This window comes from Camelus dromedarius, chromosome 11 (genome assembly GCF_036321535.1).
Source record: "Camelus dromedarius isolate mCamDro1 chromosome 11, mCamDro1.pat, whole genome shotgun sequence".
In the NCBI taxonomy this organism is placed as follows: domain Eukaryota; kingdom Metazoa; phylum Chordata; class Mammalia; order Artiodactyla; family Camelidae; genus Camelus; species Camelus dromedarius.
Genome location: NC_087446.1, coordinates 2,527,239 through 2,542,123, shown reverse-complemented (window position 1 = coordinate 2,542,123; position 14,885 = coordinate 2,527,239). Strand labels below are relative to the sequence as shown.

The 14,885-nt window shown below is 52.7% G+C and overlaps 1 protein-coding gene across 2 annotated transcripts in view; it reads left to right on the top strand.

The window, feature by feature from the left end:
- Window positions 1–14,885, top strand: part of TBC1D22A (TBC1 domain family member 22A) — a 241,839-nt gene that overhangs the window by 140,640 nt on the left and 86,314 nt on the right. The gene's annotated exons all lie outside the window — the stretch shown is intronic.

Here is a 14,885-nt window from a genome sequence, read left to right as displayed (position 1 = left end):
GGGAGGGAGGGGCCCTTCCCTGCAGAGTCGGGTCCCCACTGGTTCCCACTTCCCTGGCTCTGCTGCCTGTGACACCAGGTGGTCCTGCCCCGACACGTGGGCTGTCCTCGATCAGCCGTTTCACTGTCCCCATGAACTGTATTCAGAGGAACCTGCCCCTTAAAGGGCATCTGACTTAGGGCCTGGGCTCCTCATTGGTGACGCTGGGGCCTGCGAGTGGCTGGCCCCACTGCCCCTGCCAGCCTCGGGTCAGAGATTCTCAGTGCTTATGGGCCTGCGGCCGGGCCAGGACACAGGGAGTGGGGGCTGGGGGAGCCCTGCTGGACCTGGTGTCAGCTGGGGCCAACGGCTGGGGTTTCTGCAGAAAAGCCAGTCTCCCAGTGCCAGGGGTGGTTTTAAGGAATCATCCATTCCCCATGAATCGGGGGTGCCTCTACACATGCCCGCCAAGGATGTCGTTGGTGGGTCAGGAGCAGGAGGAGGGCTGGAGCCTGGTCGGGAGCAGGAAGCAGCCGAGGTAGACAGATGCCCCCATGGCCTGCAGGCCTGTTTATGCTCATCTGACGCCCACACAGCGTTCCTGGACACCTGCTCCGCGCCCAGTGCTGCTCTGGCCCTGGGGAAGGAGAGGAAAGTGAGGGGAGGGGTCCCGGGGGCCCCCCAGGGGTGGACGGTAGATGCCGTGGTGCCTCACCGGAGGCACAAAGCCACTCCCGAGTACACACACGTGGGGTGGAGTGGGACCTGGCAGGAGGACCGTGAATTTGCCGACAGAGGACAGGAAAGCCCAGGGCAGGGTTTTGGTCCGAAGTTCGTTCTGGTTTCTCACTTAAAGGCTGTCCGTTGCAGAGACGGCTGCCACAGGGGCATGGTGAGGCCGGGCGGGGCGGGGGTCTTGGGTTCTGCCAGGGCCCCTTTGTCTCACTTGGAGACTGGACGTGAGCTGGGGGTGCCCTGGCACGTGTGTTTCCCACAGGCTTGGCTTTTCTGAGCTGCTGTCACGGCAGGCGCTCCTGACGCTAAGTGGAGAGGTCTCAGCCAGGCTGCTCGGTTCGAACTGGTCCAAGTGGGGCTGTATCGAGATGCGGTGTGAAGGCTGAGGCCCTGGGGTTTAGCTTGAATGAATCAGCTAGCACGATTCTGTTGAAAACTGTGTGGCTTCACGTTCCCTTTGACAGCTCAGGAACTGACAGAGGGAAGGTGGAAGCCCTTCCTGGAACTGAACAGTGGAGACGTGTGTCCGCAGGCCAGTCCAGGTCTCCTGTGACTGACTTTGTGTCCTGTAGAGAAAAATGTGCCTGCTGGAGACATCTTTTGGCCCCAGCATCAATTCATCATTTCCTTACATTGCTAATGTTTTCATACTTTTTTAATCTTTCTCCCAAAACGTAAGACTTTTTTCCTCCTTAGGAAAGGGGTTGAATCCTAACGTGAAACTTTATCAATTTCAAATGTCACTTCTCTGATCATGAGTGACAGAACTTCTGCCACTTAAATACAAGATTATCCAGCTCCTATTTGTAAATAAAATCAGCTGTACAATGAGATCGATGCTGGCTTTTCATTTTTCAGCTGAGATTTGTTGCCTGATGAAATGGTTACTTGACGGGGTGCTGCGTGCGAGGCATAATGCTTCTCTGGCATGGGTGTGTTCGCGACGCACAGCAGCCGGCAGTGGCCACCTGTCTGTCCCACAGTCACGGTGGATCCCACACGATCCCCACGTGACTAGTGTTTGGGGGCACCCGTTAGCTGCATCTGGAGAATTTCGGGAGCTCTTCTGCGATTCCTTGGGTGAGGCCGTTGTCCCCAGTGAGCCCGTGCGAGCTCCTCTGGGGGACTTTCTGGTGTGTGGTAGCACCACTGCCCTTCAGGCCTGGTGAGTGTGAGGGTGTGAGCTGCTGTAAGGTCAGGAGGGAAAGGGGCCGGGACGTCAGCACCCCAGGACCCAGGTGCTTCTGTCCCCCATTGTTGGCTGCTTCCACGTCTTAGCTCAAGTCCCCGCTCCTGGTCTCACCCCCTCTGTCCATGCTTCTTAGAACTTCTAGACTGTGTCTTCCTTAATTTAAGCAGCCTTTTCATCACAGCATGTCCTGTTTGAAAACCATTGAATAAATATTTTTTCCTGATACATGCCCAGGAGTGGGATGGCTGGATCATATGGTAAGTCTAGTTTTAGTTTTGTAAGGAGCCTCCACGCTGTCCTCCGCAGGGGCTGCGCCAGTTTGCATTCCCACCAGCGGTGCAGGAGGACCCCCTCCCTCCACACCCTCTCCAGCACTGATCACTTGTGGACTTTCTGATGACGGCCGTTCTGACCAGAGGGAGGTGCTACCTCGCTGTAGTCGTGACTTGCATTTCTCTGATAATTAGTGATACTGAGCATCTTTTCATGTGCCTGGTGGCCATCTGAATGTCTTCACTGGAGAAATGTCTGTTTAGGTCTTCTGCCCATTTTTTGAGTGGATTGCTAGTTGTTGTTTTTTTTTAAGCTCTATGAGTTGTTTGTATATTTTGGAAATTTGTCCCTCGGTCACATCATTTGCAAATATTTATTTTTTTGGTTTGGTTTAGTGCAGACCCTCAGCCTGGCCCTCACCAGTCGCTCCCCTCATTTTATGAAGTTCAGGTTTATCTCATGGGGGTAACAGTCCACACCTGTGCCAAAGGGGCTCCAGGAGCCACAGTCGGGGCTGAGGGGACCGCACAGTGGCCATCCTCTTGGGGGATGACAGGCCTCTCGTGACTGGTGGGGTGGTGGCGAGGGGAGGGGGGAAGTGACCCCCGGTGCCGCTCACGCCGCACCTCCTGCCCGCCGGTGCTCCTTGCCGGTGACTTGGCCTCGCAGCGGAGCCGTTGTCGCAGCCCGGGCACGCAGAGCGGCGAGCCCCTCCCCCACGATCAGGCGGCCTGGGTCGGGCCCACACCCAGCCCCGAAGCCTGTGGTTTCCTACCCTGCTGGACCACCTTCTCCAGCGAAAAGAAGTGGAAGTGAGTTCCGCTTTGCGGGAGACGTCCTGGAGGGCAGAAGCCACGTCTGCTCACGTCTTTGCCCTCGGGTGGCCTGGATGGGAGCAGCCGTGTTTCTGGCTCTCTGGGGGCCTCAGCGTGAGACCCTGCTCCGCTTTTGGCCAGAGTGTGGGGAGCACCTGGCACCTGCAGCCACGGGGCTGGGTGCATGGGATTCATGCCCCAGTGTCCCCGAGGAGCTCGTAGCCGGTGGCAGGCGTGGGGAGAGGCCTGCTGACGGCGGGCAGGGTGCTGGGGGAGGGGCCTGGTCCCAGCTCGCGGGGCAGACAGACAAGGGGAGCCCCAGAAATGAGCGGGTGAGCTGTGGGCTGACCCGGGGAGCCTGCAGGGGAGCCGCCAGGTGCAGTGACGGCCAGGAGTAGAGGAAGATAAGAGCCGGGCCTGGGAAAATGCAGGTGCCGCCCGGTAACGACATGCGGCAGTTCTGTGGTGAGACCCTCAGCTCCGTGTCCCAGGACTGCTGTGCGCTCCTGAGATGTGTCTGGGATCAAAGAGCTCTTAGGTGGGCTAGTTCTACCAGTGTTTACCACTTAGAACTCAGATAACTTAGGGAGTGTTTAGTTATTTGCTGTAAAATAATGATAAACCCATTGCACACTATTACAAGTAACATATTTTTATGATAAATGGTATTTTCCAAAACAAAAATGTTTAGTAGGAAGAAAGGCATGATTTTACTTTTTTGCAAAACCCTTAATGTCTCCCCTGAGGGGAGACAGAGGAATTCTCATAAGTGCTTCTACATTCAATCTGCTGTAATGCGGTGTGTCTGGCTGGAGTATGTGAAGCAGACCCAGCCTCACGCGGGCGAGCAGTCGGAAAAGGAGGAGTGTTTTCGCAGCCCTTTCAGATGCTTTAGTACCGGGCCACAGCCTAATAGGAGTTTCTTGAAGGTTAGTTACAGTGTGAATCTAAAGCCGTATCGGTGAGCATTTTGTGCTCGGTCACAGTAAAATCCATTGGCCTGTCTTGCACTTTGAATGGATCTTTTACAAACACGTGGTTCTGTAACATCAGACATGGGTCATTTGGAAAATATTGGATGACCGAGGTGTGCAGAACTAAGCACTGACACGCTCCATCATACAGTGTCCAAAAAAATCACACTTGTTAGTATTACCACCATCTCATAAGGAGCTGTCAAGCCCAGACTGGCAGATTAAAGTTCTCCAAAATTCAGAATTTTGGCTTAAAATCTCAAATGTGATTGTTGGCAGCATGTAACACTTGTTGAAGTGACAGGTGAACTTTGTTCAAGTTTGAATAACCAGTTTGCTTGTTAGTCATTCTTTCAGGTACAAATCATGTTTCTTGAAGTGTATCCGGTTCCACTCTCAGCTCAAAAAATTGCACCAACTGCTTTTCTGGAAGAAATCAGCCATTTTGGGTGCAGGTCTCCGGACCTGTGTGTGTTTTTCTCAATTTCCCATATGACATAGAAAAGATGTTTATCAAGAGTGGAGATTTAATGCAATACTAATCATAAGACTAGGAACTTTTCCTTTGTCACCCGGGACATCCTTAAGTGAAACAGCTTTTTTTTTGAACCGTGAGTGTGCGGCACTGGGTACAGTGGTGGCGCTGCCTTGGTCCATGCCACCTGCCGGCGGTTTAGTCTCTCCAGTTATGCAGCATCACAGCAAAGGCCGACCCGGCGACAAAGGGAGATGATGTCTCAGCGCCCTTGTGAACGCAGTTTTGACTGCACAGGCCGCTTGGAAGTGTCCCAAGGAGCCCAGCGGGGGGCCGAGCTCCCTGGGAGCCACTGCCCGGCAGGAGGGACGCCCTCACGGAAAGGCCTCCAGAGGAGCTCACGGCAGAAGCAGCACAAGGCAGAGAGAGCCCCCCTTGCGTGGACGCCTGCCGGCCCTGGCCTGGGGAGCCGCAGCAGGACTCGGGATCCTGGAACAGTTGGTCTTTCTGCCGTTTCTGCTCCTCGCTTCCCGGGCGTCCTGAGTTGACAGTACGTCCAGGGTCCGTGTGAGGGGTGAGGGGGGGACCCGGTGTGGCCTTTCCTGTCTAGCTGGCAGAGTAGAAACCACACTTCGGTCTCATGACAAGGCCAGTTCTTGCTATGCTGTGAGATTTGATTTTTAAGAATAATTCGCTGGGCCATCATTTCTTCCAGTGGTTTCTCAGATTGTCTTTCTAATGCTTCCTCTGGGGATGATTTTTGGTTCAGTCACAGAAGGCCACCTGAGCCAGTCCCAGCGAGTGGACTGTGTCTTTACAAAGGACCTCTTAGGACAGGACGTGGGCGGTGGGGCCCGGGAAGAGGAGTGTTCCCATGTGCTTCCGGCGGGAGGGCCCTAGTGGTGGCTCTGCCTGCCCTCCCTGTGTTACAGACTCGTTCTGCTCGCTGCACGACAGGCCAGCAAATCGGGAGCTGAGGTGTTGGGGCCAGGAATAACAAGTTTATTCAGAAAGTCGGCGGACTGAGAAGATGGGGGACTAATGCCCTGGAGATCCATCTTCCCCAAGTCAGAATTCAGGCTCCTTTTATACTAGAAAGGGGAGGAAGTGTGGCTGGCTGTTGCAGACATCTTGGTGTCGGAATCCTTTGTTCTTGCAGCCGTCCACGTGGGTCAGGTCAGGATGTTCTTGTAAACCTCCCGCAAGACACACGTTATTCTCTGTTCTGCACCTTTTGATTTTTATATGAATGGAAAGCGCTACACCCTTAAAGGTCAGATCCCTGGGAACCGGCCCTCCCGTGGGTCTCAGGCTCCAGGCAGCATTCTCTTACAGGAGGAGCAGAACCAGCCCGACTGGGCCCAGGACCCAGAGCCCAGGGCAGAGCCAAAGGGGCAGGTCCAGCGTGGGGTTGGGCTTGTTCTCCCCTGCGACGCCGGGGCAGGGCTGCGTCCGGTGCCGAGCGCCAGGCCAGGCTGGTGGGCCCTTCCTAGGCTTCTCGGGGGTCATTCCTGGGGTTTCGCCAGTCTCCAGTCTCCTCGCTTCGCTGACAGCATGACGCCCGGGTTGTCGGGGACTCTCGCCTGAATTATGGCCCCTCCCTGCCTGCCCTGAAGCCACACCATTACTCTTAGATTCATTACTTAGCAGGACAGCCTCTTCCAGCAGAAGGGAACCATTGCCTTTTATAATTAGTCATTTACATTTCCTTTCCTTGGGGAAGAATTACTCAATTCTAAGAACTGGCTGGTGGCGTGGAAGTGATGGGAATGTTGGGGAAAGTGACTATATTGTCTTGGAATTCATCAGAGAAAAAGCCAGGACTGTGGTGGTGTAGTGACTCTGGCAGAGAAAGGCCGGGAACGACCAGACCTGTGCCTGGGGACCAGAGGGTCCGGAGGGGCCGGAGGGGCTGGAGGTGGCTGAGGAGGGGCCGTCCCTCAAATACGGCTGCTGTGACTGAGCCAGCGGTGATGGTGCCAGTGAGAGGAAAGGGACACGTGCCACAGGACGCCCGAGCCCGCAGGGAGCCCTCGGAACAGCTGACGCTCAGGGGCGGCCCAGGAGCCTCGGAAGGGGCTTATTCGGCCGGAGCCTGGGGCCCTGTTACCTCCCCCCTGGGATCCAAGGAGAGACAACAGAGGGGTCTGTTGCTCAGGTCGGGACAGAGAGGATGCTCACCTGGCCCAGCCTGGCTTCTGCCGTTCACATCAGGAGCCTCCACCTGGAAGGGCAGTGGAGGATGGAGAGTGGGCCTCGTGCCCGGCTCGCGGGTGGAGCGTGGATGGATGGAGCGCCGGGTCCGTGTGATTCTCTCCTGCCTCGAACCCAGGAGAGTCATGCTCAGTGTGGAAGCATCTCTGGAGATGTGTGTGGTGTCAGTTTTAGTCAATAAGATGGAGGATTCTTGGCACCATGTTAGAAAGGTTTATTAAATAGACCAGAATGTGTGGGTTCCTGGACCACAGCAGAAGATTCATTAAGAATGAGTTATTGCGTGACAATTTAAAAATGAAAATTAAAAAAAATTCAGTTTACAGTAAGCATTGAAAATAGTGAAACCCCGCATTGTTGCCTGAATGAGCAGGTCATTCCTTTTAATTACCACACAGTGCTCCGTTGTGTGGGTCTGTCCCAGGTCGGGTAGACGTCCGCCACTGGCGGAAGCCAGGCCCCGGCTCCTGTGTGACTCAGGTTACCGTGAACGTCCGCGCACACGTCCTCACGCTGACGCGGGTCCCAGTTCCCCGTGCAGCTCCCGGGGTTGGACCTGCTGGGTCATGGCATGGGGGTATTTAGTTTTCATGAAGCACATCCTGATCTTTTCCCCAGATTGGGTCCATGATTTCACAAACCCCTCAGCAGTGTGCGTGAGGTCCGGCCGCCCCATGTCCTCACCAACGTTGCCTTCCCTGCCTTTATTTATGCAGGATAGTCCTGTGCACGTGTGTGTGTGCGTGTATGTGCATGTGTGAGTGTTCAAGTGTGCGTGTGCGTGCCTGTGTGTGTGTGTGTGTTTGTGTACGTGTGTAGAGAGAGGGAGGAAAAATATGGTAATATTTTTTCCCGTTTATGGCTTGTCAGTTCAGTTTTTAATAGTGTCTTCTGATGAGAACACGATTTTGATTTCGATGAAATCTCACTGATTTTTTCTGGCAGTGGTTTTCTGTGTCCTCACTAAAAAGCCTTCGCCTACCCCCAGCAGGCAGGGTGGTCTCCTGTGTTTTTCTTCTAGATGCTTTGTAATAGTAGTTTTTACTTTCAGATCTGTCTTCTAGCTTGACTTAATTTTCCTGCATGGTGTGAGGAAGGCATCCTGGTTCATCTTTTAAATTGAGATTTCCTGGTTAACACAGCACCACTTGCTGAAAAGAGTCTTGTTTTGTTTCCGCAATAGATTGCATTGGCACCTTTTCTGAAAATCAGATGCTCGTGTAAGCGTGTGTCTATTTCTGGACACTCTGTTATGTTCCATTAATCTGTTAATGGACTGTTAACGCCAGCATGTACTGTCTTAATTACTGTAGCTTTTCTTGGGGTTGGGTAAAGTCAGTCCTCCAGGTATGTTCTTTTTTAAAAAATTTTTTTCTAGAGTATTTTTAGTCCTTTGCATTTTTATCTAAAGTTATTGTTAGCCATTTCCTGCCAAACAGGCCTTAGAAAAAGCCTCAGGAGCTGGGATTTTGAATGGAATTGTACTGAATCTAATTGTCAGGGTTAACAGTATTAATAACATTGACTTTTTTCTAATCCATAAGCATCGTATATTTTAAAATTTATTTAAATGTTCTTTACCTTATTCTCATAAGCATTTTGTACTTTTCAGTGTATGGGTTTTGCTCATCTTTTGTTAGATTTGTTTCTAGCTAGTTTGCTGTGGGGTTTTTTTTTTTTTTTTTTTTTTTGATGCTACCTTAAATGGTATCGCTTTGTTTGTAAATTTTGCTTTTTGATTTTTACTGATGATTTCTACAAGTATAGTTGATTTTTGTAAGCTGGCAGTTTTCCTGTTGTTGCATAACAAAACTACTCCAGAATGCCCTGACTTAAAGCCACTGTTTTATTCTCCCAGATTCTGTGGGTCAGGATGTCAGTCAGGGCATGCCATGAGTGGCTGGCTGTGCACCACAGGCTCTGGCGCCTCGAGTCGGGAGGCTTGAGGGCTGGCACAGATTGATAGCTGGGGGCTGGAATCATCTGAAGGCTCCCTCTTTTAAGTGTCTGGTGCCTGGGCTTGATGACCCTAAGACTGAGGCTGTAGACTGAGCTGCCCACACATGGCCTCTCCACATGGCTCTTCATCCTCATGGCACGGTGGCCTTAGAAAGTCAGACTTCTGGTGTAATGGTTCATGGCTCCCAGTAAGACTTCCAGAAAGCAAGGTGTAAGTTGCATTTGTCATGACTGAGACTCAGAAGTCGCATAAGGTTCCACTCTGCTCTTGTGGTTGAAGCAGTCACAAGCCGGCCCAGATTCCAAGAGGGAAGTTAGGCTCCATCTGTTGATGCAGGCGTGGCCTAGTCACATCGTAAAAGAACACATGGGATAAGAGACCCAGTTACAGCCACTTTTGGAAAATGCAGTGTGCCACACCTTGTTTCCGGTGATGCCGCTAAATTTCCTTGTTAGTTCTAGGAGCTTTTGGGTAGATGCCTTAGGATCTTCTATATGCACAATCATGTCGCCTGCAAATAAACACTTACTTCTGTCTGTATAATGTGTGTGGCTTTTATTTCCTTTTCTTGCCTTATTGCATTGTCAAGAAACTCAAGTACAATTTTGAATGGGAGTGATAAGAGCAGACATTTTTACCTCCTTCCAGATGTTGGTGGAGAAGGTAGAACATTCAGGCTCTCACCATTAAGTTTGATGTTAGCTGTTGGCTTCTTGTAGGCGCCCTTTCTTAGGAAGGTTGTTGATGGTCCAGATTCCACAAGGAGTTTATATTTTTAATAATTATTCTGGTTTATTTTGATCGATATTTATCTTTTTATATTTGAAGAATACCAGTATATAATGGATGAAGAGGTTAAGGATGGAATTTGTAAGACTTGGTAGAAGAGCAGGAAGACAGATCATAGTTTGCTGAGACTTTTAAAAAATTATGAATCAGTATTTTGTTGAATGCTTTTTTTTCTGTTGAGATAGGTGGTCGTATGACTTTTCTTACTCTGTTTCTGTAGCAAAGGACATTGATTAATTTTAATGTTAAGCCAACTTGCATTCCTGAGGTAAACTCCACTTTGTCATGAGATATTAGCCTTTTTATATATTTCTGGATTCTCTTTGGTAATATATTTTAAGGTTTTAAATCTCTGTTCACGAGGAATATAAGTGACTTGTGAACAACATATGTTTGAACTGTGCAGGTCCACTTCTATACTTTTTTTTCCAATAAATATGTACAGTACTGCATGATCCAGGGTTGGTGGAATCCGCAGATGCAGAGCTGCAGATACAGAGGGACTTGAGCCTCCATGGATTTTGGTACCCACAGGGGCTCCTGGAAGCAGTCCCCTGTGTTTCCTAAGGGGTGACAGTGCTGTCTTCCATTTTCTTTTCTTCTGCTGTCTTTTTCTGTTTTGGCATTAGGGAAATGAGGATTTCATAAAACGCTCTCATGATTTCTGAGTTTGTGTAAGATTGGTATTATTTCTTCTTTAAATATTTGATAGAATTCAACAGTGAGGCCATCTTGGCCTAGAACTTCCTTTGTAGGAAAGTTTTACCTATAAATTCATTCTCTGCTCTGAGTGGGGCTCCAGATTTTCTATTTCTTCTTTGTTAGTTTTGATAATTTGTGTATTTTAAAGACCTTGGTCATTTTAAACGGTTGTCCAATTTATTGACATGCCTTTATTTACACTATTCCCTAATTATTTTAATGTCTATAGGAACTAAAGTGATGTCTTTGATTCCTAATATTGGTTAAACTACTTGATAGGAGACCTGCCACGCGGTCTCTCTTGGTGAATGTTTCATGCGTTCTTAAAAAGAACACGTGTCCTGCTTTGTTGGGTGAAGTTTCTGTTGGTGTCAGGTCAGGCATGTGGGTGGGTGGTGTGACTCCTGCCTTCTCTGCCCTCACATGAGTGTCCGCCTGCTTTTTCGATCAGTTACTCAGTACGGGCTTCTGGAATGCCTAACCATAGTGGTCGATTTGTCTCGTCTTTGTTGTGCTAGGTTTGCTTCATGCTATTTGAATCTTGGTTATTGGAGACGTACACATGTAGGATGGTTACGTTTTCTTGGTGAGTTTGTAAGTTTGCTGTCGTGAGAGGCTCCTCTCTTCCTGGTTATGTCCCTGTCCTGGATCCCAGTTCACCGGATCGCGGCACAGCCCTCCCAGCTTCCTTCTGACGAGTGTTTCCTTGGTGCATCTTTTCCAGCCCCTTGCTTTCAGTCTGTTTGTATCTTCCTATTTAGAGTGCATTTCCTGTCGATCGCTTCTAGTTGGAGTTGGCTCTCCTGTCTTTTCCACGTGTGTTTAGTTTATACGCACGCACATAATTATTTATGTGGCTGGGTTTTAGGCTCCCATTTTGCTGTTTATTTTCTATTCATTTCATCTTATTTCCTCCCATTTTCCTGTCTTCTTATGGATGCATGGAGTGCTTTTAAAATTAATGGACTGTTTTTTAGAGCAGTTTTAAATTTACCAAAGTATCGGGCAGAAAGGGCAGAGAGTTTGGTATACTCCGTCACCACCTCCTCTCACGCACGGTCTCTCCTCCTCACATCTGGCACGCGTGTCGTGCACCTGTTACACTGATGAGCCGGTGCTGCCGCGTCATTATCAACTAGAGTCCACAGTGGACATTCGGGTCCCTCCCCGGGCTGTGTGCTCTATGGTTTAGAGAAACACATGGTGACAAGTGTCCAGATGACAGAGGAGCGCCCTGTCGTTTTACTGCCCGAAGGTCCCTGCCTCCACCTGTTCACCCTCCGCCTCCCTGACCCCGACAGCCGCCGGCCTTCCGACTATTCCCGTGCCTCTCCCAGAATGCCATTTCCTTGCAACCACACAGCGTGTCGTCTTTTCAGATCTGGCTCCTTTCACTCAGAGAGTCCTTTTACTTATTATTATTCCTGTGTGTCTTCGCCCTGGCCTGTTGGCCATCCCTCCTGTCCCAGCCTCTTTTCAGTTAGTGGTGACTCTGCTCCTCCCCGTGCGAGCCTGCGATTTACTAGTGGCCCCTTCAAGCGCTGTCACACCCCTCGTGCTGTTGGCCGGCATGTGTCTGAGAACCGGCGTTCAGCCCTTCCCCCTTTCCGAGTGGCTGGCGGGAGGCGCTGGCTGCCCTGCTGGGGCGGCAGGAGCCTTGGGTCTTCACCGCCGTCCCAGGACCGAGGTCGCCGCGGAAGCTGTGGGCCGGGCGGGGCGGGGCGGGGCGGGGCAGGGGCTCACCCTGTGTGGGTGCCGTCCAGGCTCCTGGAGGTGCAGGCACTCGCGTCACACCCCCGGCGCCTCATGAAGGAGCCTCTCCTCTCTCCATTTCACAGACAAGGAAACAGAAGTCAGAGGAACGAGGCCAGCAGGTGGGAAAGGAGTTGGCTTGATTCCCTCTTACAAGGCTCTCCCACCTGCGAGGCGGGCTCGGATCTCTGCTGTGTCCTCGTCCTTCTCCCCTCATCCAGAGACCTCATGAGGACATGGAGGGCTCCTCGGCTCGGAGGGCCAGCTGATGTGACAGATGACATCATCAGGACCCAGAACGAGCTCTGCTGCCTGCGTGCCAGCCGGGAGCCCGTCGCACGAGCCAGCCCACAGGAGTAACTGAGAATCCCTCGTTCAGGTGCAGGCCCAGCAGCCTGGGCGTTGAGCGCAGCCTGGCCAGGCTGCGCTGACTGCCTCTCTGACGGAACGCCCCGATCGTTCCTTTGCCCGGCCTCTGGCTTTGGTCTCGTAGCTGACACCTTGCATCCTCTCCGGCCCCTTCTGTGACGCTCCCTCACAGCCAGAGTCGTCTTTTCCAAATGCAGATCTCATAACCCTGGTGGCTCCCCTTTTCGCTGCCATTGGCTTCATCCCGTAGCTTTGCTGGGGTCTTAACTTTGTGCCCCACGTGGCTGTCCAGCCTTGAAATGGCCTTCTCCCGTCGAGCCCAGCTTCCTCGTCACCCCTCCGTCTGCAGCAGCCTTCACTCCATCCCTGGAGCGCGCCCAGACTCCCCTCTTTCTGCTTCTCGGCCTGGGCCTCACAGTGGTCCTCGGGTCGGGCCCCGTCACGTGCTGTGATGCGAGGGCTCCCTTGGGCAGAGGGGCCTCACATGCGTTTGCCTGGCCTGCGTGATGGACATTTGCTTAATGACCGGACTGTCATCTCTGGACAGAAGGCCTGGGTTTGTTTTCCTGCCCATCAGTCTCGGGGACCCAGGACCACCGCCGGTTCCAGGACTCAGCACACAGCTGTCCTCGTGGCTCATTCCAGTGCAAGTCGTGCAGCGGAGCCAGCCCCTGGGAAAGGCCCGGAGGAAGCCAGGCGCGGGCTTCCCGGACTCCCGTCCGGTGGAGTCACATGGGGGACCCTCAGCTCCCCCAGCGGCCAACGTCACCGTCTGTCAGGAGCTCACTGAGCCTCCGTGTCCGGGGTCTGTCCTGAGTGCTGTTCACACGGAGCCTTTGCCCGGCTCATACCGGAACCCCAGGCTCCCAGCTGCAAGCAGGGGTTCAGTGTGAACCGCAGTGCTCAGCTGAGGCCAGCGAGCCATTCTTACCAGTTAGAGGTGGGAACCCCCCAAAATCCTGCCGGCCGAGGGAGGGCCGCCCTTGCGGGCGGGCCTGTCTCAGGACGGCAGTCTCGGGCCTGCCTTTCTGCGCCGTCTCTGCCCGGACTCGGGGTCTGGGCTGCACGTAGGAGGCACCAGTCCGTGCCCCAGAGCAGACGGCAGAGCTCACTGACCGGTGTGGTCCCGCCTCCATGGATTGATGTGTTAGTTGCACTAATTGGATTATCGGGGTGCCTGGAGCAGGGCCTTAGATCGCTGATCTGTTCCAGACACAGGCCCAGAGGGTGAGGAAGGCACGTTTGGTTTCAGCACAGGAAACACGCTTCCCCAAGTGAGACTGGCCGGGAAGGGCACCTCTGGCCCGGGGGCAGGCCCTCGTCGGAGGTGTGGGGGTTCTCAGCTCTCCTGGGCTGGGAGTCTCCGTGGCGGGTGCTGTGGGCCCTGCCGGCTGAGCCGACTTGAGTGCCCTCCTGGCTCTTCCCTGAAATGCTCCTTCAGAAGGTTTTACTCTGCTTTCGTGGCTGCGCTGTGGCTGGAGCGCGAGGCTGAAGCAGCGGCAGGGGCGAGGCAGGCCAGCGTGTGTGCTTTGATTTTTTTTTTTCCTGCCAAAACAGACTCTACCTTCTGTGAAACACTTCCCGAAAGGCCGTTGTCTGCCTCAGACCGTCCCTGCTTCCCTCTGGCCCACAGATTTGGTAGATTCCGTTGTCTTTTTTTTAAGACACAAAATCAAATCTCAGTTTGAAAGGACATGGATGTTTACTTTTCGTTGAGTGTCATTAGTGTTATTATGATTCATGTTTCTATACGTACGCAGCATTCCGCCTTAGTCCCTGCGTTGCCTGCCCGCTGTGTAGTAACTCGGGAGACGTTTTCTGCGCCAGGCGTGTTTGGACGGGGTGCTGGGGTGGTGTCCCCGCCGTAAGCGGGCAGAACCCGCCGTCCGATGGGGGTGCTGGTGGAGCCTTCCTGGGTAGTCGGCGCGCAGGAGGCCTGAGTGCCCAGGGCCTCTCCAGAGAGGCTGTCGCTGGGGCCACAGAACATTCTTTTCCCTTCACGCCTTCCCACTCGGCCTCTGGCTCTGGGACGTCTGGGGTGCATTGGTCAGAGGCTTCCTGGCCGCCGAGCAGGGCTGTCCTCAGCCTGGACCCCTCAGCTGACCACGCTGGGCCCAGTCTGAAGGCTGGTCATCCCCGCCCCCTGCCTAAATCCAGATACTGACGCCATACCTGTCAGTCTTTTCAAGTCCTTTCAAAATACAGATTTTTTTTTTTTTTAAGGCTTTCAGGTGTCATTCTTTTCTTATCGCTTGGATTTTCAAGAAAACTCACCTTCTCTACCTGGGTTTTGAACAAATTGAGAAAACAAAATAGTGGCAGATGGAGACCAAAGAATAACTTTTGTTTCTTCTAAATGAGAAGCTTGAAATCCTGTCTTAGTGTGAGAGCCAGATAAACTGGCCGACTGCGTCCCGGGATCATTCAGGCTGACCCACCCTGTCGGAGCCAGCGCTGGGCATGGGCCGGCCACCTCACGGGCAGCAGAGCTGTGCCGGGAATCCGTCCTCTCTTCCCGGGGGTGCAGTCTTCCCCGGGCGGGGAGAGCATCCTTCCTGGGGAGTCAGCTGATTCTGAGAGGTGGGAGGAGGGTGAACCTCCTGGCTGTTTATTCTCTCCGGCTTAGCAACTGATGAGTTGCTTTCTCGGGGTGAGT